The 23,807-nt window shown below is 29.1% G+C and overlaps 1 long non-coding RNA gene and 1 pseudogene across 1 annotated transcript; both read right to left on the bottom strand.

Moving 5' to 3' along the window:
• Nucleotides 1–932: 932 nt before the first annotated feature.
• Nucleotides 933–16,523, bottom strand: LOC121116608 (cryptochrome-1-like; annotated as a pseudogene).
• Nucleotides 16,524–21,527: 5,004 nt separating this feature from the next.
• Nucleotides 21,528–23,413, bottom strand: LOC121115948 (uncharacterized). Its single transcript, XR_005863725.2, has 2 exons — nucleotides 23,039–23,413; nucleotides 21,528–22,877 (listed from the first exon to the last, which is right to left on the bottom strand). It is a non-coding gene; the product is annotated as an uncharacterized lncRNA (long non-coding RNA).
• Between the last annotated feature and the right edge of the window lie 394 nt (nucleotides 23,414–23,807).

Genomic DNA, 23,807 nt, shown 5'->3' with positions numbered 1-23,807 from the left:
GTTTTACTAAGTTCTGCCTTGGTTCAAATCTGAGCCCAATGGAGTCAAGTTCCTGTTTCAATAAAACTTGGTCCTCTATCACAAGGCCTGCAATACCCAAAACTTGTTAAAAGATGAGAAAATGCGATTTTGGGATCCCCAAACCTGGCTCTCTAACTCCCCTTTTATCAAACCCATGGATTAATTATTTAGGATTAGTTAGAGAGTAAGGTCTCTGCTAATTCACACAACAGCATCGACTCTTTGAATGCCTTCATTATCAAGTACCTGGAGAAGTTCACCCCACGGACGTGATCAAGGATTTCAAATACTTTAGGCCCGTGTTTAGTGAACATGGTTGCAGATTGATTGAAGTTTCTCCTTGGTAGTATTAGTACTTGTAGAAAAAATTTAAAAGCTCTACTACCTTTTTGATCGAAATGCAATTGAAGGAGGTTATAATTTAACTGAACGACCCTGTATATCCTGTTAAAACTACAAACTTGTTCAGAGTATTTTAAAATAAAAGTATATTTTTTTCTTGATGAATGTACTGAATCAAATATTTTTCAGATTTAAACTGATATTAACGCTTGTAAAATGGTTGGAATAGATGGAAGAATTATGCAAAATTTAAATAATGTAATTACTATTATCATTCAACTGCTTACTATTTAATTAAATATGTTTTATTTTTGGGTTTGGAAATTACCGATTTCAATGAATGTGTTAGGAAATAGATATTTACAAACAAAGGCTTAAATTTTACACTAGAACTAAAAAATATACAATTAGGAGTCATTTCATTACAGGTTATCCTAACTGAGAGGAATATATCTATTTATTTTTTTTGGAAAAAATATAACAAATACATTTTTAATTGTAGTAAGTATATATGCATAACCGAATTATATATGATATGTGTTGAGAATTAATTTTTTTGTAATACAGCATTCACGTATAAAACATTATTTATTTTTATTTTTAACAAGTTTTTGGACATAAATTGTAAATATAACAATAACATTATGTGAAGAAATAGAGATAAAATTTTAATACATAGAAATTAGAAAAACAAAAGTTGTAGACATATAATAAAAATATATAAAAATATCAACACAGTACTTGAATTTAAAAATAAGATTTTTTTCATTTCATGTATCATCCTGAATGTCTTTCTCTTGCATATTTTCGTGAGATTGAAATTCATACTTCTTCTCAGTTTCAATCAAGATTTGAACGTTATCTGGTCTGTTTTTAAAAGCCTGTTGATTTTTGAGTACTTCTGAATCTGGAATTTAGTCTAAAGGAGCATCTATTTGATCGAAAAACAACAATAAAAGATTAACATAAAAATCATACTTATTTTTAATACTTACTGTGTAAATTAAACATTCTATAGGAAGATAGCTGTTAAAAGACTTCTCTCAATCGAACGTCGTTGAATTTTTTCATGATTTACTATGGGTACAGGATAATCAACACCAATAACACATCCTACTTGGCGTCGAATATCCTCTGGAGCTTTCCAAGGCTCATGAATAAATAATTTTTAAGTATTGGAATGTATCGTCTGTGGATTCAATAATTTAATAAGTTGCCGTTTTAAAATTTAACTACAGATTAACATCAAATTGTTATCCTTATATAAAAATTATTATCAAGTTTAATTCTCAATTGATAAAAAAGATAAGACATTTATAAATTACATGTTTGGCTCCATTTATTTTATATTTAAGAATTGTGAAATTTTAATACAAAATTTTACAAATGTAAATCAATGTCTCACTTAATAAATAAACTTTATGAAGTTAAAAATCAACTCTAGAAATGGAGAATCAGTTTGAAAAAGAGTTTAAATGAACTGAAAATACCCAAAATGTTATAATTCAAATGAAATAAATATTATTTAGAGTAATTTAAAAATAAATATAATTAGTTTAAAGTTGTCGTCGAAGGACGATAATGTATGTTGAACAAATTAGATTTAAATAATGAAAAATGGCATAAGGGCCAATTTCTTTAAGATTCAGTACCAAAAATTTATATCAAAAGGATAAAAAAAACAACAACAACATATCTGACGAAAAAATATCCATTGTTTGTCAAAAATTCACTATTTTGAAGTCATTAGCATAATCATGTTAAAATCGATTGAATCCAGCCTACAATTTATCATTTACATTGTTATATTTTTGCTGAAGTAGTCCCTTACAGATCTTAATCAGTATTTTTTATATTTTCTTATGTATCAATTAAAAAATATATTAGAATTTTATAAAGAGGCTTTGGGACAGACTCAGTATTTGCAAACTATGGTCAAAACAAAACAAAAAAAAAGTATTAAAAAGTGATTTGGAGATCATTTAATTTTCAACAAATTTAAAACAAGTTAATGTGACCTCTTTCATTTCGAAAAACTTATAAGATATTATGCCAATTATGAGATTTTGCAGTTAGGGATTAAAAGCATTATAAAAATGACCAAATATAGCTAAATACACTAATGGCTGTAAATGCTTGCTCAACTAATGGTGAATGTGTATCTCAAATATAAATAAAACTTTTTCATAATTATTAAGCTCTGGCTAAATTTTCATTATGCATTTATAAAAAGTGACCATATGAATGTTTGTATCATTGATTACCGAATATAGTCCCCATTAGGATCAATTTGACGACCAACTTCGATAGGATAATAAACATGTAGAAATTGTTGAAAGAAAGGATAATATGATAGCCACATCCACATTCACGCATTGCCCCAGTAGTCTGCATCAAGTAAGAGTTCATCAAAAACCTAAAAATAAAATTGGTTTAGCCATTTTATAATATTATTCGACTTATGTAGATTAACTTTTACTTTCATATTTCAAGTGAACCCTGTTTTTCTATGTGACTAATTCTTCAAATTCTATAATTTTTATTCAAATCATTGTATCAAAATTAGGATTATGAAACGCAGCCACATAGAAAAATTATCTCCACAATAAGTGACAAAATAAAGATAAAGGAGGCTCCTCATCCTTCATCTTAAATAAACTAGTAGAAATTCACTATTTAACTTTAATAAATCTATCAACATACTGTTCTGAAAAGGTCCGCATGGAATGATACAAAAGCCTTGGTGAGTGGCATCCGAATCTTAAGTAACAACTAAGGCCAGTTGAGCTTGAAATCAAGCTCTGACTAGTTACATTCAATTTTTCAAACGATGATATATTAGCCTTATGTTCAATGTAACGTTGAAGCTGGCGAATAGCTTCTGTCTCTCCGCCTTGCCACATAAGTGAACCTATGGATTTATTTTTATCGAAACCTAATTTAGGAAAATATAAATAAGTTCATTATCTTCATGTAGATAGATAAGTAAATTCTAGTACTTACCCAATTCCTTTAGAGAAAGTGACCAAATTTTTTATCATGATTACGCCCAATGGGAGTTGTGACGACACTTTCTAAGTTCGAACTTATAGCAGGTACTGGATACTTTGGGAGATCTAAAACGGATATAATATGGACAAACTGACGATAAGTGAAGGGGTCCTTCCACCATTTTTATCTATTATCCTGTAAATAAAATTTTGATATATATCTATTTTATTATTTTGTATACTGTTCTTTTATAGAAAAATATTAACACTACTTAATAAAATCATTGCATATTTTAATACTACAGAAGTACAATTTAAGGATATTTCAATTTAACTTATGCATCATAAAAATAAATATGTCTCATACTTTTATAAATACAATGATCTAGAATAGGAAAATGCTCTTTTGGTCTTATTTCAAAATGTAATTATATCTGAATTTGATTATGATTTATTGATCATTTTTAAATCTTCTTAGTTCTTATTGATGGATTATTTCTAAATATGTTATGATTCCAATTAATTCTACTCTGAACAAGGATTTGAACTAATAATTATCGTAATATAATTACGGATACTTTTGAAAGAAATTGGATGACCATATCTAATTAACTGTCAACCCTATTTTTATAAAACTTTTGATAATTATTCTAAACACTCTTGAATTATTTTTTTAAATCAGAGCAAATTTTGTGGTCAAATGTAGTTTTTACAACAAATTTTGCTTGTAATTTTCTTTTTGTTTTTCCCTACATATATATTAAGTATTTATATAGTCAATGAAATTTTTTATGTATTCGATGAACCAATAAGTGAGTTGTAACTACTAAGCCAAAATAACCAGTAAGGCCAGAGGTGATATGACAAATTACTTCATTGCCATTTATATATTACCCGAAATCTCATTTGACTTGATTTGAAGGTAAGTACAGTGATCTGATCATTTGAGTTTTTGATGTGGTTCGTTGAGCTACAATTTTTTTTTCTTCAAAAGAAGAAACAGGATTATATTCTTCTTTATTTCTTGAGAAAATGAACTTTAATAAAACTTTTGAAATTCATCATGAAAACTTCAAAATTGAAATCTTTCAATCTTTTAACACGTAGTGAATTTCGTATAAGAAAATCCTTTTCAAATAGCCATAAAGATCACAAAAACGGGCTATGAAGACTAAAATTTTTCAAAGATACATTTTTAATCAATATACAACATATGAACAGATTATCCTAAAACTCTAGTAGACACCCTAAGAATTTTTTTTTTTTTTTGCAATAAGTTGACACTTTGAAACTATAGAAATTTATGATGACCTTAAAATTATAGTTAATTAATTAATTATGACGGTATTGATTCAAGTTTAAAAGGATTTTAACTTATCTAATTAGTTTGAAAATCGTTAAAAAAATTGAATTCATGGTTGGAAAGTTATTTTTCGGGTTAGAGGTTTTTTTTTGGGTTTTTTTTGCAGCCCCTTTTTTTAACCATATGTAGTCATTTGAAAAGTTTGGTTATGATTAATCCTAATTATACGATCTTAATGGTTTGGATCCTTTTCACATCCCTTATTATAGCTTTAGTCTTTTTTTTAAAGCTTTTGATGAGCTTTTTGTTATACAATTCCAAAAAATCTATGCCGAAACATTTCTCAAACATAATTTTGTAGCAAGATGTTACAGTCAAGGATACTTAAAATCCTCCGTTTATTTAACTTCCAATAATTAGATGAATATTTAAGAATGATTTTCATTTACATAAATTTATATTACAACCATTTTGGTTAGAATTTGTTTTTACAGACCACTTCAGACTACGTATCAATGATAAAAAAAACCTATGTATATTCTTAATTTTTTTTTGCAGAAAAGGATTATTTTAGATTATAATACCGAGCAAAAATATAAGCATTAAGTTATTGAGTGGTTTAGTGGTCATATCCTCCTTCTTTTTTTTTTTTTAATTTAAACATCCAATTGCAATTACCAAAGTAATAAATACAGTTTTTTTCCCCACCAACCAAAATCAGAAAAAACAAAAATTATAAATAATTAATTAACTCATAGTAATTCCAGAGTATTGGAGACAAAGCGCAATGTACAATAATGAATATAAATTTACTCTAAAGGCGGAGTAACAACTCGTGTTGAACAAGAACACATAAAAAACCGGAAATAGTTTTTTGAGTTAAGCATATAGGTTCTTAATCTATGATTGTTTTTTAATTTAGCATACGTCAATGCATAAATAATTAACAAAAACATGTTAATGGTTACGCAGGAACTAACCACAAGCAAAAACTTATTTTAGAACTTTTTTTTTAGAAGATGATAATTGGTTCATCAAGAGACACTCTTTTCTAATAAATGAGAAAATATTCATAATTATTAAGAAATTGACAATTTAATATGTATACAAAGTTTTGTAGATCAATTGGGAATTTATTTTTAGCAAATTATAATATTTATAAAATGTACTTATTGATCAATTCTGATAAAAATTTATGAAGTTTTTGCAAGTGATCTTGGTTTTTGATTAATTTGATGTGCCCTCTTTAGCTTCAAAAATCTTTTTGATCTTGCTGTAACCTTGATTACATTATCAGCTCGATCTTCCTGTAGTTCTTGGTGGTGCTAGGCTTTTGGGAGCTAACATTGCAGTAGGCTCGTTTGTCGACATGTTCTTGAACAATGCCCAACAGATAGGAAGAGTTGTTCAGCTAATTAATATTCTGTTTTTTAGTAAAGTAATTTTCAATCTCTAGATATACACGAAGTTTATTGCTCACTGTCAATGTAGGATGACTTTCCAAACAGCAACAATAATTCAGCAAAACAATTAATGACCGTAGAGGATATCATGTCACGGCATGGAAATACCAATGGAAAGCATTAATCCTAATCTATAATTGTATAATCGTATCTGTTTGAGTATCTGGAAATAATTAAAGTACGTATAAAATCAATTCTGATCCGTTTTTATAGGCTAGGCTGAATAATACTAATAGCTTAAGTTTTGGCCATACTTTTCACCTATTTTCTACTACTCTTATCCCTTCTAGGGAATAGGGTACTGGACGAACTGAGCTAATCTACACATTCAAGGACGAGATAGGTTTTCATGTAAGATTTTAGGATCATAATTTTTTTGAGTTGAACCACATATTTTTAAAAATAAGCCTGCGGTGGCGTTTTTCTTGTCTGATGTATGGGTAATTTCCGCAATGTAAAGTTTTTATAAATTTGAAATTTTTAAATATTTACTTAAATACGAGTGTATAGCTTTATTTTTATAATTGAATGATTTTTAAATAAAATAATAGAAATAAATGATTTTGACCTACAAAAGTTATATTATTTCAGTTATTTTTTCTTATGAACTTCAAATTTAAACATTCTTAAGTTTTTGAACTTTGATGTATCTCTTCCATAAATTTCATAGCCTTTTCTACATTTTGGTTAAATCTGGGAGTGTCATTCATTGATTGCAAATTGGTTTTCAGGCTCTTTATGGCTATATCACATATAATCTGGCAATGTGAGATCAAAAATTCCATAAAAGTTGTTTATTATAATTTCGAGTCTAAAACTGATTGTCAGCCAAAGAACTAGAGATGAAATTACATTCTGTAACCAAGATTTATATTCAGCATATATTTCATGTGAATTCCATCGTGTCTTACGTAAGTTCAGAAGCATTTTCCACTTGATTTGAGAACAAGAAGAATTTCTTTTATAATGACAATAGGCCTATAAGAATTAATCTAAGTACTTCAAATCATCTCACCATGCAGCTTTTGCACTTCAGTCAACATCATCTACTGTTAATTGGTAATAATCTTTTCTAAGGAACTCGTACTTCATTGAAATAATTTCAATAAATGAGTTACTTAATTCAGGTTTACTGGATGGCTTGTGAAAAAGATCATTCATTATTCAAATATTTTAAAAATTGATTTTAAAGATGCCTTTGACCTAGGATTAACCAAACTTGCATTTAACCTTAATCTGCATAAAGTAGATATCGTAATATTCAGAGCATTTCCATTCTGCTATTACGTTAGTGACAGAATAATGGAAATATTGAATAAATTCTTTTAATTTTTTTCTTCTAAATTGACGAATTAGCCATTATGTTTTTATAATCATTTTTTATGATATTTTTATCGTTTTCTACAAAAAAATAATAATATTTTCAAAAATCACCCTGAACTTATTAAGTAGTGTAGCTATGGGTATGACGTTTTTAATTCACTGACAATATATTCTACCTTCACAATTTTACAAAATATAATATACATTAATTATATAGTTATTTATAGGTAAATTATTTAATAATAATATGCAACAATCTTTCTTCCTTCATGTGTAAATATTTAAATAATTTAAGTTAAAGCTATATTCTAAACGCTAAACTTTTCATTGTGTTGATATCGATATTTATTTTTCTATTTAGTATATTCAAAGTCGTCTCTATCGTGTTTTCACTTTGGCTGACGACTCTTAAAAACCTTCTATTCTTCCAAAATATACGGTTCCGTTTTCCAAATAAATTATATATGTTCTGTGATTCCATGAAATTACTTTTCCAAATTTGTTCCATAACTTTAAAATTGAACTTTGTACCCGAATTCGACTTCCTATTACTAATTCAACTAAATTATTGGGAAGGATGTCGTAACATAATTTTGATTTCATACTTGTATCTTCCACCGTCTTTTTAATATATATTTTATGGTTTTTTTTCTTTCTTTTATGAGTTAAGACTTTTCATCGTAGATTTTAACAATGAACTATTTGATTAGGTGAATATCCACACTCACACAGTGTATTTCTATATTTTAGTAATCCATCTCTAAATTTTTAGTTTTATACGTACATTTATCAAGGAGATTCTTCATATTTTTCATACTGTGTTCAGTAACCAAAGATTGATCAATCCACTCCTCTTTTAATGGACGAGGAAAATCATGGTGTAAAATCTCCAACTTGATGTAAGCGTTTTGTGAGATTAATAACTCGTTTTGAGGAATATTTTTTACAATGTAAACTATTTCATTTCCCAACTTCAATTTCAAATCAATAACATCTTATAATTTTGATCCATGAATACCAATGATTTTAATCTTCGATATCCTTTAATATGCTTGTTTCAGCGATGGATACCATTGCACCACAGGCAAAAGTAGCTATTACATTTTTGAAATAATTTTCATGGACATTCAACACATCGAGGGGTAATTTATTCGATTCATATTTATGAATAGAGTTGATGATCGATATAGAATTGTCTTTTTAGACACCTGCACACTTTTGCATAATGGCTTCTCTTACTGCATCTTGTGGATTCGACGTTTTTTGATTATGAAAAGTTTTCAATTCTTAGCTAGGAAATTGAAAACTACACTTTCTAAACAATCTTTCTTGACTCTTGTTCCAGTATCTCTCACGGCTATGACCTCTTCTTCAGTTTATATTTACTCCGCTTGACTTTGTATTTGCGTAGACAGCCTTTGGCACTGTACCATCTAGACTATTTTGATTATTCTTTTCCGTTTCTACATAACGTGAGGGTATCTTTTAAATTTAGCTATGGAGCCTTCTCTATCAACTTTTGTTGTACTTCGTCTTCGATGATGCCACAAATTATAAAGCAGGCACCAATCTTCTCGATTCAATGCAAAAATGTCTGCCTCTTCTACTAAAATTTCCAAACAACAGTATAATTCATTAAATGGTTCCGTACACCCTTGTTTTCTTCCAAATAATTTATATCGAGTTGCTGTTATTTATCTTTTTAGGTATTCAGTAATATCTTCTGTTACTTCACTTAGAGTCTTATTTGTGCTTGCAGGAATATCTACAATATATCGTACTTTTGTGAGGAATTCAGGTGAGTTACATGTCCATAATATTGATATTTGCTCTTAGTGAGATTTTTCCCATTAAATGAGTTAATTTTACATAATTATTCAATGTTTCTAACTATTTAAAAAAGTCGGAATAATTAATCTCGTCTTTGATTTGATTGGTCGGTTTGATATGAATTCTGGATGAGTCTTTATATTTTGTCTTAACTAGATTGACTTCATATTGTGTAAGTTTGATTTCAAATACTAACTATAATATTATACTAACAATTTCTATTAATTTACTTTATCATGAATTTCTATTAATCTAATTCTTACATGAATGGTTTTATCCATTTCGGCTTTAATCTCTGGAGATGATTAATCTATTATTCATAAAATCTCCTCCATTTTATGATTAAGTTTTTCAACAACTTCCCTTGTTGTCTCAATGCTCCTTTTAATGTTGAAGTTATTTGGAGACCTTCCCATTAAGATATTATTCACATATTTTATTTGTGAGTTGTTGTGATTTTAGAGTACTAACTTTTTTTTGTATTATCTCCACTATCTAGTTTCAGACGTATCTTAGCGATGCTTTCCATAAGCTCATTTGCTATCTGATAGTTTTAGTATTTCAACAGTAGAATATACGACACTTTCATTTACCAACAAAACTGTGGTGTTATTTATATGGGCTATTATTTGGTCATTAATGTTCATTTCAATACACAAATTATATATATATATATTTTTTTTTCATAACTATTATGGCCATCCGTCAGCTTTTGTGTTTTTTCCATAGATTATAGATAGTAACTTTCAATATTAGTTCGTTCTATGGTATCTCTAATCCCCACACTATTTAAAGGAGGAATCCAAATTGTCCCATTTTCAGTGATACTGTATTTATAACATTTTACTAGCATTATGACATTATTTTGATAACGGACAGTTGAGGAATCAAGAATCTCTATTATTTTATTTGTTAATATTTTCTTATATATACACTCTTGAACCTTCCTTGCACTATAATTATTCGTAACATGTCTAAAGCTAAAGTACTGATAGCATTTTTGCCTTACCTCGCAAAATTTAATCACTAAGAGCTGACCATTAACATGAATTTTTTGTGGGTTAATTTGGGATCTGCTTCTATGTTGGTTAAGAAATTAGGACAAAATCAAATATCCTGCTAAATAGGGAAGGCCAATCTGACATTTTAGTTTCATTTTTAAATCCATTAAGGGTATTACAGGCAGTAATAGTAAAAAAAAAGATTAATAAATCAAGATTTTCCACCACTTTAATCTTTATGGAAACCATTGATTTTTTTCCGTTGATGAAATAAATAATCATCTTATATTCTTTCTATAAACATTATCTATAATATCTTGTCGAAAAGGAGAGCCTTTTTGATCATGGAGGACGAGAAAAAAGACAATTATACTAGATATTTAAAATTACAAGTTCTACTGTGTCTCTCAGGACATTCCTACGTTTCGATGCAATAATTGCATATGTTACCCATGGTTGATCTTGGGTCTTTATTAGAAAGACGACCTATTTTAAGGTGCAAATGTGGACCTTAAATAGAACAAAAACGTGTATGGATAGGTTTGGGTGATAACTTGGATGTGTTTTTTTAAGTGTTCGATGATCTTTTTGTACCAGTACTATGTTGTAATACTTCAAAATCCTTTCCAAAAATTATAAACCCATTATGATACCAATAGATTTTGCACTTACCAAGTTCAACAGAAAAGATAAACGAATTTTGCTGTTTTCTTCAAATTTATATGTTGGCTAGCTTAAAAAACTTGAAGTATCTAAAACATTGAATTAACACTTTATAAATATGTAAATAAACATATGTATATTCTTTTTATATCCTTGCATGGGAAGTTGAATAATATCTTCGGATGATTGATGATTAGATTACTCTTAAAGGGTGTAAATCTCGTCTTATTAGATTTTGAAGTTCTATAAAAATTGGTTTGTTGGACGTATTAGTCATTGGGCTAAAGTTATTCTATGGTATCATGTTCAGTTTCTTTCTTTTCAAGTTCTGTTAATTATTCACCCATATCTCCAGCATATAATCAATTTCCTTCGTAACAGGAAATCTAAATATGTATTATCGTTTATACAATGTGAAGATAAGCTACAGAGGAAGCAGTATACCTTTCAACAAGTTCCAAAATGAATATCTAATTCACAATGTCTGGCGTGTCAACAACATAGGCTAGATGGAAGATCTCACTAATTATCTCAAAAAATTTCAACTCCTAGCAGTAAACTTATACTCATAGTTATATGTTATAACTTTTCCTCGAAAACTTAAGCATGCTTGATATTGAAGAAATCGTAGATATATAATGTAGTGACTAGTATATTCTGTGCTCAATCCCTCGTTTTATATAAAGTAATAAAACTCGTGTCCTATTAATCCTGAAGTCAGCAGAAGGGTCCATTCTAACCAATGAGGCATCAATTTTGTGTTTTTTATATTCATCTAATAAGAGTCCTTCCAAACCGACGAGGGTATCCTCCTCCACACTAGAGGAAATACATTTGCTGTTTCGTTTGCAAAATTTGACATCTTGAATCCCATACGAGGAAAATGAATTAATTTTTCGCCTTGTGGTTTGGGGAAGAAAAAAAGGACTCCTGAAGGCTTGCTGTAGTTCCAAAACATGCTTCTTTACTTAAACTTGTAATTAACTAATGGTATTATTAGAAGTTCAAAGCATCACAACAGTTATAAACAATAAATTTTTAGTAATTAAATAAAAAAAGGTGAGCTTTAGTGATAATCCATATCGTATATTAATTGATGCACAAATATGGAAAAAAATTTCATTGAAGAATTAAAATAAAGAAGAAGAAGACAAAGAAAAAGGGAGAGCAAATAAACAATTAAAAACCAAACAAAAACGCCACCCACCTTATGATCCTCAAATAAAAAGCCTCTATACACTTCTTAATAAGTTTTCCATCAAGATTAAACAAAGTAATATTGACAGACATAAATGCCAATAGTTTTCTTAATCAAACTATGATATCACTTTTTTTAATTTTCAAGTACACCGACAAATATTTAAAACTTCACTTGAAAATAATACATAAACATATTTTTAATGATTGAAGTTAATATTTTGCATATAACGCTAAAAAAATAAATGAATATAGTTTGAGCTCATTCCATGATGTTAAATTGGTATTACCAAAAGCAGCTAAATTTAGTAACTTGGCTATTGTATAAACAGCTTTAATGCCAATTAAGGTTACCTTTAAAAACAGCAATAGGATATATTTCAAAGTTGTACTTTTTTTTTTTTTGTAGTAGATTAGGGCTTTAATAGACCGACAATTTTGGTTGTATAAATTCAAATTCTTCTTTGAATAAATATCAACATTCTCTATTGTATAGTCAATTATGATTTAAGTATAATTATAACAAATGGAGATACTCAAATAAGCGTAGGAATTTTTTTTAAATCGATTAGTGAAAGGTTTTTCATCAAAAAATATAGACTCTTAGTATTATATTTCTATAAATTAGAATAAAAAGATAGTTTTTTTAGCTCTTAGAAAATCATTTCTACTCTTTAAATCTATTTACAGTTGTACTCATTGACTATCAGATATTTCTTTATCCCTTTTGTATATTTTTTGAGGTAAAAGTAAATAAAGAGAATGCAAATACAAATTATGTGATAATGTTGGAAAAATAAGTATAATTTTTTTGTAAAAAAACTCAATATTAGATTGCATACACAACACATTATCAACATATCAATACTAATTATTTCTGAAAGTAATTTGTCAGGTTATGTGAGTAAAAACCTTATGAACAAAATGTATGTTAAAGCTACCTACTTTACCTATTCATGGAGATTATGCTTCAAATAGAGTATAATCAGTTAAAACATGGATTAAACTAGTCAATTAAATCTTATTTATTTTATAAATGATACTAAGAGTACTCCTTGAGGCGTTCATTATAAATCTGGAATGATTTTTTAATAGCAAAAAAATAGCTAATTAACTAAACCACTGTCTTAAACTCTAAAACCTTATTAATATGTAGGCTTATAGAAAACATAAAGTCAATTTTGGTACAATCATTGGTCAATGAAGATTAACTCTTAAAAAAATTAAACTTTTTTTTTTCTCGTAACATTACATTATCACATAATTGGATACTCTCACATTTAATAAATAAGACCACATTTACATATAATCAGCATTAATTATCCTTTACTTTTCTTTCCCATCCCAAATTGAAATCTTACTAGAAGCTTTTTTATCACCTCAACACAGAATTCGTACTATTATTTATCATTTTTCAAATAATGTATCTACAAACAATATTTCAAACCAAGGGATATGCACATATTTATAATTTAAGCAATTTTGAACTTTGTTTTTTTACCTTTTTTTTGACAAAAATGTTTTTTGAGACTGTAATACAAGCAAATATCAACGTCACATTTATAATATTATAAATATTCATATTTGTATGTTTCTAAATATTTGTATTATTTAAGCTAAATAAGTTTCTTTTTTTAACCAGCATAATTTGATAAGTCAATGAATAATTTGCGAATTTCTAACAAAATAAATAGAGAGTTGGATGTCATTATTTACTATGTGCATATATTTTTTTTCCTCTTTCGCGTCTTTTCGTTTAAAATAAAATATCCAATGTAATTTTAATGGAATCATTTCTATTTTTTCCACAAAACCTAAATCAGAAAGATCCAAAACAATTAAAAATATTTTTTTAAAAAATAGAAAAAAACTCTCGGAATATTAGAAAATCGGCAAGAAAAATAGATATATAATAATTTAGATTAATTAAAAACTTACGTTGAAGAAACACTCGGCCAATAAGAGAATAAACTCATTTTTTTTAATTGGGGAATTCAAAGACACCCAGTGAAAACCCACCGCAAAAATTTATCGATTTGTCTATTTTATAATTTATTTGCATATACCAGTTTCCGACTTAATAAAATAGTTTTAAAATATGTATTAAAATAATAAAAAACATAAATCTCATGAAACCAACGTTATATGAATTTTTTTATTTATAAATTCTTATTTTGAATCGGTAAAGTGGAATGGAACTATGAAACAATGTCGTGTCTTATAAATTTTCTTATTGATTTGAGCTATTCAATATAAAAATTCGTAAATTTCTAATTACTATTCAAGATCAAACAATTTAATGATCCTTTTCCTACCATTTGTATCTAGAAATTAATAAAATTCGACATAGCAGTAATTAATTAATCGTATATTTTGTCAAACCCAATTTCAAATTAATTCATCCTTACCTCCATTGGTTTTCTCCCACATTCGACTTTCCCGCAACATAGGGATCCAAAATGAAAATTCAACGACATGAACTCGCTTTTCAAACCCCTCTAAGAAGAACAGGATTATCTGACAGTCTGAGTCCTTTTCGAAACCAATGAACAAAATATTTTTTAGGATGATGGGGTGATGTTTTGAAAGAATATGAAGACTGATTTATTTTCTTGGGGCTATTTGTGTGTTCAGTAGATTCCCTGCTACTACTTTTAATTGAAATGGGAAAACAGCCTTGAACAATCCCATCCGTTTCCTCGGACTCCCCTTTCGACATAATGATGATGATGACTTATAATTTTAAAAAAGTATTTAAAATTAAAGGCTCTCCACAAAAGGATGAATGGCTTCGTTATTTGAGTTATGCGTACTTCAGCAGAATTTTAGGATGTGATATCGAGAAAACACATAAAATAACTGCTGTAGTATAGTGAGATAAACTAACCGAATAAAGAGGGAGCTGAATATGGAGGGAAGGAAAGGAAGGGAAGAAGGATCTACTATGAATATTGTCTCATACTATTAATCCTAATGGTTTGTTACGTATATACATACAAGAGAGAAAGAAGAAAGAGGCAAATGTTTGAAAGTAGAAAGCTTGATGTTGATATATGATTATGTAACTTCTTTAGAAACTCATATGAAATTTGAATTTATACCTAATGAACACACATTTTTAAAGTTAAAAATAATTGAGAATCTATTTAACCTTCTTCAAAAATGGTCTGATTAGGAGTTTAATAACCAGATAAATACATAATATCAGAGGCAAATTTGCAGAAGGGCAAAATGGCCCTCGATGAAGAATATTTTATAGGGCGGCAAACAAATAATCCAAATAGATTTTTTTTAAAAAGTATAAAAAAGATAATTTAAGAAAGAAAAAAAATAAAGGAATGAACTTTTCTTTAAAAAAGTCATGAATGCCAAATATCGTAAGCACGCTAAAATTTACAGATGCCACCTTGTGAAAAAGGAAAATTGTGTCATACTGCAATATATATAAACCCAAACTGCACCAAATTGTATTTTCGTTTAAAAAAATGAGATATGTGGATTTTGTTATTGGAACTTCCAGATAGTTTCATCTCTATTTTTTATGATAGTGGGCTATTTTCAAAACAAACCCCGTTTTTTCATTTTCCAATTTTGTTAAATCTATGGATAATTCCTTTACATGTTATAGACAAATTCTTTTACAGCAATTATAAAAAAAATTGGTTTAAAATTATGTCAAATCTAACGATTCTGTGCCAAAGGTTAGATATCAAAACAATCTTATTAACTATTAAGAGGGATCAAAATTAAAATATGTATGAAATATTGGACAAGATATACCAGTTCAGGTTTTACTTATTAATTTTTGCAGGACTTTGTTATTTTGTGGATATTCTTTTTTAAAAGAAGACCAAGTTTGTATAAATATTTGTTGAATAATTAATTGAAATATATCCAATGGTTCGTAATTCTAGCAATTATTTTACGGATTCCTCATATTTTGACTAGATTAAAGCAATGTCATAAATTCGGAACTGTTATCAAAAGTTGTTGTTTTTTTAATTGTACCTTCTTACAAAATCACACAAATATAGAATTTTGTTACTAAAATGACAAGTAAGACTTGGTTTAATAGTCCAACTTCTATTTAGATCTGCAACTTTAATCTATTCAAGAGCTAAAAATGATTTGATATTTAAAATTAAATATAAAACTGTTCATATCTTAACTTTTTGTATACGTAAAACCCATGTACGCCTAAATAAATATTTTTTTCTAATTTTGATCTGAAATTCGAGTATATCAATAAAAGTGTCATAACGAGTGCTAAAATGGTAAAAATAAATCCTAATTTACATAATTTGCAAATTATATAAAGGAAAAACAAGTTTTGCAACACGTAAACATTGACATATCTATCATTTTTTGTGTTGCGTCCTCGCAAAGATCATAAAATCAAAAATCATAAGAGTATGTAGTTACAGTTTTTTTTTTTTTTTTTTGCAAATATATATAGAAGAATAAATTTAGTAACAATTATTTTAAAACAGTATAATATAAATGGTATAAATTATTTTGTGTGATATTCTTGATAATATTTTTGATGTAAATGCTCGGTCTTCCTTAGTTTTAATAAACCATATTTATTCGATCCAGTGGTAACAGTATTATTGTCATTCCACTTTATAACAACTATATTTGAATTTGCGTCTTTAAAATATTCTTCGTTCCCCCTAAGTGACTTTTTGACTGCCTCTATACTGATAAATACGCACTTATCTATTCTATTTTTTTATTGTTACAGTATTATCATGACCCATATTTTTGATTTTTCCAAAAGTTTTATCGAAGTGAAAAAATTATCAAAATACAATTAAAACTTTTTATAAGGGTGTGTTTCTTGAATTTTTCAAAAGTTTGAAGAATAACTCTTCCTATTAAATTAAATTGTATCTTTTGTTTTACACTCAATGTTTCCTTGGTATAATGATACATCAAAGGCATATATATCCCTTTGGATCAGTAACAACCATAGCCTTGTATTCCCACCAGATGGGCTTGCTTCTGATGAATTGCTTTGATGGGGGACGTCAAAAAAGGAATATAGTTTCGTCAATTGATAGATTAGTTGGACCTAACGCTCTCCAATATAGATAAATTTGTGTATACATTAAGTAGTCAAATAAGGGCTGAATCTTTGCAAATTTGTCGTTTGATGTTTAGAATAGTATGTCTTTTGAAAGAAAATACTTCATAATTTTATCAAAACGATCTCGCTTCATATATGTTGCAATTGCCTCATTATGTACTGCAATTACCAGAATTGTCGGCGACTTGGCACGGAACAATAACCTACACTATCAATATTCCATAGAAACATCTCACTTCGGTTGAATTTATTGAAAAGCCATGGTTACCTTTTTGAATTGCAACGCTTCTGGTTTCACTATATGTTCTATGGCTTCTTCAGAAAGAAACAGAAAATTTAGAGAGGACTTCTTTGAAAGTCAGCACTTGATGGCTTGAAGTTAAATTAAGACAATTTTGAGTTATCAGATATGTCTTTTAACTTCCCATTTCCCTTTTTCTTAATAATCGGGGCTCCTTTAGGACCGGCATTGTCACAATGTCTTAATTTTATGTCATAGTTTCAAATATTAACAACAACTGAATCAACAAAAAATACTTGACTATTTATTATTTCTTCAATTCAAAATAACAGAATTGCAAGAATAATTGTATTACGTCATCACCTAAGACAGTTTTATTAAAGTCATTATCATTATGAAATACATCTATTTTTTTTGGAAATAAATATTTCTCAAACTTTTTTGGCTTCTTAGTTCTAAGGAGGGGATTACCAATCTATTTATATTTTGTTTTTTTAACCTTTAATATACTCTCATCATTTCATATAAAGGTACATACCCGAAGAAAAAATAATTGTGGGTTATATCCATGAAACAAAATCATCTTTCTACGACGAGGAATCAATAACATATTCCACTAAGGATTGATAGTGTTTAATGCTACAAAATTTTCATTAATAATTTTATAATATAATGCAGATTATTTTTGCCATAAAAACAATTTGAGTTGAAATTTTCTTCGTATTATTCGTATTGCAAACGTTTTCGTTACACAAAACAGGGCCCTAAAGAGGGTTGTGAAAGATATTTTCTCTGATCTGAATGTGGAACGGTACATTTAAAGTTAATCATTAAAAAACTTGAAAAGTCTAATTTATTATTTATTTCAGAAATATTATTTTTTCTATTTTTTTAAATTTATTTCTCACATTACATTTTTTAACAGTTCCTGACTACAAAGACAATTATAACAGTGGCAGTTTGCATCAAAGTGCAATTTGCGAAAAATATTCTCTAATATAATATCTGAATAAATTTTTAAAGAATAAAACATTTTAAGGGACGTTCTTGGAAATTTTGACGTTGGTAAGTCACCTCACCTCTGAGTAACTTATCTAAAAGTATAATGTGTTTCAAATTTCCTCAACTTTAAATTTTGGAGCAAATATATATATTTATATATAAAGAAAGAAAACACAACCTTTAATCTCTCCAATATCTATAAAAATTAATATCTCTATTTCTTGTTAAGTGAATATATTTATTTAAGAAAAATTACCGTAAATAACTAAAAATATTTCACTTAACATAATCTCACTAATGCTAATAAATTGTCAGAAAAAATTTGGACGCGCAAGGAAAAAAAAAGACTTACAAATTGGGCATTTTGCAGATAAATAAATTTAATGAATTAGTGCTAATCAGAAGTGTTATTTTTTTAGCTTCAAAAGAACTATACAGTCTCTTCGGAGCAGGTAGAGTTCTATTTGATAAAACCTCTCTCTCGTTTTCGGGAATGGGACAGAAGGGGAAAGAAGTATCTCCAGGGACCAGGACAAGTGAAGAAAGGGCTAAAAATAATGGAAAGTAAGACATAACTCAGTTTCTTGTTAGGAAAGAAGGAGTCAGCAAGACCAATGATAGGAAAAGGATCGGAGAATCTCCGTCGCGGTCCCTGAGTCTGAGGAGGAGGATCGAGGAAATAGAAGTTAGGTCCGAAACGAAGGAAGAACACGAGCAACCCATAAGGAATTCCAGGGTTGAAACAAGTGATGAAGAAAGTGAACATACGACAAATAAACTTAGGCAAAATTAAAAACCCATTGAGGCGCTGCCAACCTCCTTGATCCAGACCTGCTTAAGAAATATTTGGAAAAGTTTATCGAAAAAGTAAATAAAATAGAAAGATCTCCAATGTCACAATATACGCAGAAACTAATAAATGAAGATGAGGATTTACAGAGGATCGCAACCAAAGAGTTCATTAATGCAAAAAGTCTTGACCTAGAAGTAACCGTGGAAGGAAACCCGGCAAACTTACCAACATATGCATCTTTAAATAACAACATCTTTAAGATGGAATATCCTAACCAAACGAGACAATGGTCGAACTGTTTCCATTTTGGACACATAACAAGGGAATATAACAATAGTAAAATGTCGACCAATACTATAGAGGATGGTTTGGACTTAGGATGAGAAGACAAAAGAAAGATAGATCGAAACGGCTCTTAGTGCCGGACTCGGCGGAGATTAATGTGGGAGAAAATATTTTGGAAGGGAATGGCTTCGATATTAGCGAAAATTATGAAACAAGGGAAGATGAGGACTCTGGCAAAATAAATAATTCAGAAAAGATAAAAGAAAGTTAAGTTAATGGCTGTGGAAAAAAGTGGGACCATTTTCGGAGAGTTTCAAAGATGACGAAGCGAAATTAATCATATTACAAAACAAGGGAAGGCAAATTGCTAATTGTAACGTTATAGAAGGAAGTACTCTTGACAAAATTGAAATCGTTACAAACAGAGAAGACGACGATACCATAGGATGCAAAGACTCGAATGAGCTAAATTCCTCAGTAAACGCAGTAAATGAGCTGTACAACTATGGGGAAGGAGGAGAAAAAAATTATGAAGAACAATCAGAATCAAATTTAAGTACTAAATTTATTAAAGGTTTAGAGGATTCAGAAATGCAATCGGTCTAACAGAACACCAGTCTGTGAACAGCTTGGGGAATGTTTGCACCGAAGTAGACAATGAAAGTAGCGCCACCAAATGTGAATTTCATGATGAATAATTTAAGAATACTGAGTGCAAATGTTAATGGAATTTCGGAATTCAGTAAACGAAAAAGATTTTACGACTATCTCAGTGTTTCTTAACTATCCTTACATCGCCGCTGTGATAAGAATAATGAATAATTCAGACTACGGGATATTTGACCAAATATATAATATTTATTTTTCTAAAGCATGCAAAGTCAAGGGAAATCATCCATGTCGAGGAGTTGCCGTACTCGTACACAAAGGGCTGACTTGGGGAAGTTGGAAGAAACAGACGACGGAAATATGATAGAGGCGAAGATTGATATTTTTGGTTGCAGTACTGTTGTAAAATCAGTATATGCGCATTCCGGAAAAACATTTAAAAATATCTTACAAAAAGTAACACCGAAGGATAACAACTCACATATAATAACTGGAGACTTTAATGTTTCCATAGTGGGAAAAGGGGAAACAAAATTTTTGCCAAAGCACAAGCAAATACGGATTCCTTTGAAGCCTGGATCCAAAACAAAAATATTATAGACATTGGAAAAGTTCGAAGCAATCAAGACCATACCTATTTGCACAACAGAAACTTAAAGAAAAAATACTCATCAGCTCGAATAGATTACCTTCTATGCAGCAGAGAAATAGCATGTATGATAGAAAACTAAAAAGTAATTAAAAGTGGTGGTATATCTGATCACAAATTTCTACTTGCAAATACTTGTACGAAGAAAGATATAGCTGCAACAAGTGAATGTTTATGTTTATGGTGAAGGAGGAAAACTGAGAGACGATGATGATACGGTGCAGAAGATTGTACAAGATTATTACAACAAAATATTTGATGGATCTGGAAGCGATACTAAAAATTCAAAATTTGATTTCAAGGTTAAATTATCTACTAAACCGAAAAAGAACTTACAAAAAGAATTTAACATTAAAGAAGTATATGAATACACGAACAAAAATTAAAAGATGGAAGAATTGTATAAAAAGTTTCCTCATACAATCCCCATTTTAACAAACTACTTAAACGAAATCTTACAACAGCAATCTCTTCCCGAAGAAATGAATTATAGTAGTCTTAATAAAAAAAAGGCTAAAATGCAAATTATGTGCATAACTTGAGACCCATTACACTCTTAAATGTACACAATAAAATTTTATCTTGATTAATGTTCGAGAGAATGCCCCCAGTTCTAGAAGAAGTTTTACCTAGTTCAAAGTTTGGTTTTAGAAAAAACAGATCAATCAGCGATGTAGCAATATCCGTTAGAGAATGGATAAGATGGCAGGACAAAAGAAATAAATAGATGGCTAAAGTTTTTATTGATTTTACAAAAGCATTCGATACAATATCGCACGAGCATATAATTCATCAGCCCCATGCTTTAAATATACCTCTATGATATATAAATCTGATGACATCTATAATAAAAGGATCAAAAAGAGAAATTGCCCCCGGGGGAGGAGTAATTATAAATGTCGGAAGAGGATGCCGACAAGAATAAGGATATCCCCTAATCCCAGTACTATTTAACTTGGCAATAAGACCACTACAACTAAGGACATACTAGATGTTAAGAACATAAGTGGGAAAAAATATTTAAGTGTTTTCTATTTGACGAAAATAACATAGAAAAAAATATTAACAACTTTGTAAGCATATTAGAGGAGTTTAGATGTCTAAGTGGACTGAAAACAAAATTGAACAAATCTACATTTATGGCAACTATGCTGAAGAAAACAGTTTTAAATACCTTGGAAATGCAGGAAAAACCGCCAAAAATGATGGGGTCTTGTAGAGGGAAATAATATACGATAAACATTACGACCATCCTCGATGGGCAGAAGCAATGAAGAACATAATTAATAATAAATAGGTGCCGATATCTCCGTTCAAGAATACAGATATAATTTACTTATCTATCAGTAAGATGAACATTGAAACGTTAAGTAGAAAAGGAATAAGGACCGTCGAGGAATTAATGGCATCAAGCAATATAACAGATCTAACAGATCCAGCCATAGCACTACTGAAGTTGCAAATAAACTCCAGATATAAAAATGAAGTAAGGAATAAAGCCACAAATTATTCTAACCAATCAATGAGGGTTAAAATTTTGGAGGGAAGAGGATGTGAGACGAATTTTTTGCATCTTTTAAAAAGAACTGGAATTGAGACAGGCAAGCTGATAAATTTCTGCTATGGAATCTATGACAAGTATTTAACTTCGAAACAGATGTCAAATTGCATCAGGATCGTTCAATGTTGGAAACCTAGGAACACAGGAAGGAAATATGTTCAAGTGTTCGGGATGTGGGGAAACAATAAAAAAATAATTAGCCACTTTCTAGGAGAATGGAAGCCCATTTAAGCACATTTCACTTTACTTAAGAAGAGAGTGGAGCCTTTTATTGGGAAAAAACTATCAGAGTCTCAAATTAAGTATGACCTAATAGTAGATAATGAGAGGTAAACCTTAGCCAATAAATGCATTGTTAAATTCAATATGATGGCAGTTTGCAGCGATGGCGAGGAGAATGAATATAAACAAAGGATTTATGACGGCGGCTTCGAAGGAGATCCAGGAGATTGACCCCGATAGTTCGTTTTGACTTAATACAATACGACGTCGGTATGATCTCACAACACCATGACCTAGTTTTATTGAACAAGAAAAAAAATATTTAGTTTTTACATAATATTCTAGTTTTTAGAACGATACTCGCCCGTATAAAACCTATTAATTATTATATTTCTTATGTGCTTTATATTTATGTATTTTAAATTTGCTGTTAGATGTAATGGCGCAAGCCTACCTATAGGCTTCGAAACGTTTATTGTACAGAGTATGGCTTTGATGAGGAGGTTTGAAAGTAGAGGGTCATGGAAACTGCTTTGCAAATGTTGATGTTTGCCTCTTTCTTTCTTTTAATAACAATGACGCCGTAAATAATGTCTCATTAATATATAAATCAATTTCCCGGAGCAATACTATACATCTTTGCAACCTCGAGTCTATTGACTGTATTGACGTACAATGCACATACTACTACAACTATTAAATTATTCCTAATGTGTTTTTATTACTTTTTTCATTATTTCAACGAACTTACATGAATCTAAATATGTATGTAGTTATTATTATTGTGATTAAGATGTATATTTTTATATGAAGGAATAAATATTCTGTTAGATAAAAAAAATATAAATTGTCAGACTTTGATTTTCTGTTTCTTTACTTGTTATCCGTTATCTGAACGTTGATTGGTTGAACTTAGTTATTGATAAGTTGTGAGCAATTCCTAACAATAATGGAATAATAGTTCTAGGGAAAAATTGTGTAATTACCAAGAAATTTAAAGCATTTTTATGAATATTTTTGGATGGAAGCTTGTGAGACATGACAGCATTATCAAAAACATCTATTTTCAAATTGCCTTTATTTTAGCAAATTGTTTGTTAAAAAAAATAAGAATTTGAGGAATAATATTTTTTCCAAAAAATTTCCAATAAAAACTGACCGGTTTTATCAGTTTTTCCTTTTCCATCTTTGTCTTCCAATATAAACCTTTTTTAACTTTGGTG

The sequence above is a fragment of the Lepeophtheirus salmonis genome, chromosome 4, assembly GCF_016086655.4.
Source record: "Lepeophtheirus salmonis chromosome 4, UVic_Lsal_1.4, whole genome shotgun sequence".
NCBI classification, from domain to species: domain Eukaryota; kingdom Metazoa; phylum Arthropoda; class Copepoda; order Siphonostomatoida; family Caligidae; genus Lepeophtheirus; species Lepeophtheirus salmonis.
Note: the sequence above shows the minus strand (reverse complement) of the source record. Positions and strands in the feature narration are given on the sequence as shown.